Source organism: Sinocyclocheilus rhinocerous, unplaced genomic scaffold (assembly GCF_001515625.1).
Source record: "Sinocyclocheilus rhinocerous isolate Xijiao unplaced genomic scaffold, SAMN03320098_v1.1 scaffold178, whole genome shotgun sequence".
NCBI lineage: Eukaryota > Metazoa > Chordata > Actinopteri > Cypriniformes > Cyprinidae > Sinocyclocheilus > Sinocyclocheilus rhinocerous.
This window is the reverse complement of record NW_015653463.1, coordinates 6,700-7,327: the sequence shown is the minus strand read 5'-3', so window position 1 is coordinate 7,327 and position 628 is coordinate 6,700. Positions and strand designations below refer to the sequence as shown.

At 44.4% G+C, this 628-nt stretch overlaps 1 long non-coding RNA gene across 1 annotated transcript in view; it reads right to left on the bottom strand.

Moving 5' to 3' along the window:
• Window positions 1-383, bottom strand: part of LOC107715855 (uncharacterized) — a 17,779-nt gene extending 17,396 nt beyond the window's left edge. Inside the window, exon 1 of the long non-coding RNA XR_001637144.1 lies at window positions 316-383. This is a non-coding gene — a long non-coding RNA (uncharacterized LOC107715855). The remainder of the gene's footprint in view (window positions 1-315) is intronic.
• Between the last annotated feature and the right edge of the window lie 245 nt (window positions 384-628).

The window sequence follows — 628 nt, the reverse complement described above, 5'->3', positions numbered from 1 at the left end:
TGACTTTCCCCGATTCGTTCTCAATCACCCCCCACCAAAGTCACCGCACGCTTTAGGGGGTCTGTTAAACCTCAATGGGCTCAGGGGAGGCGAGAGAGGCGCGGACTCCCGCTGTAACTTTACCTGCCTGTGTCGCTTTATCTACCGTTAACACCTCCAACAACCCACCTCTCCCCCCTTCTGCACTTCAGATCAGTGAAGATGATGTGCGTCAGGTCTTCCGGAAGCAGAAGAGACGGAAAGCACCAGGCCCAGACGGTGTCACACAAGCCTGTCTGAAAACCTGTTCTGACCAGATGGCCTCCATCTTCTCACAGATCTAGCAAAACGAGTTGCGTGGTGTCCCCACCACTTTTCAAAGCAAAGTTACGCCACTGATGAATGTTAATCGCAGGCGTGGGACATCTTGACTAACAAGATGTATGCAAATGCAATACAGAAAGATGAATATTATGTTTCATTACACTAGGTAAGTAAGTTCCATCATCTTAAAAATTCCACCATGGACCACCACTGGTAATGTTGATTTTTTATTTTATTTATTTATTTATTTATTTTTCTGCAAGAAAGGTTCTTAAAATATAGTTGGTATCCTATTTTATCAGTAATACATGCTGTTTGTGATCAG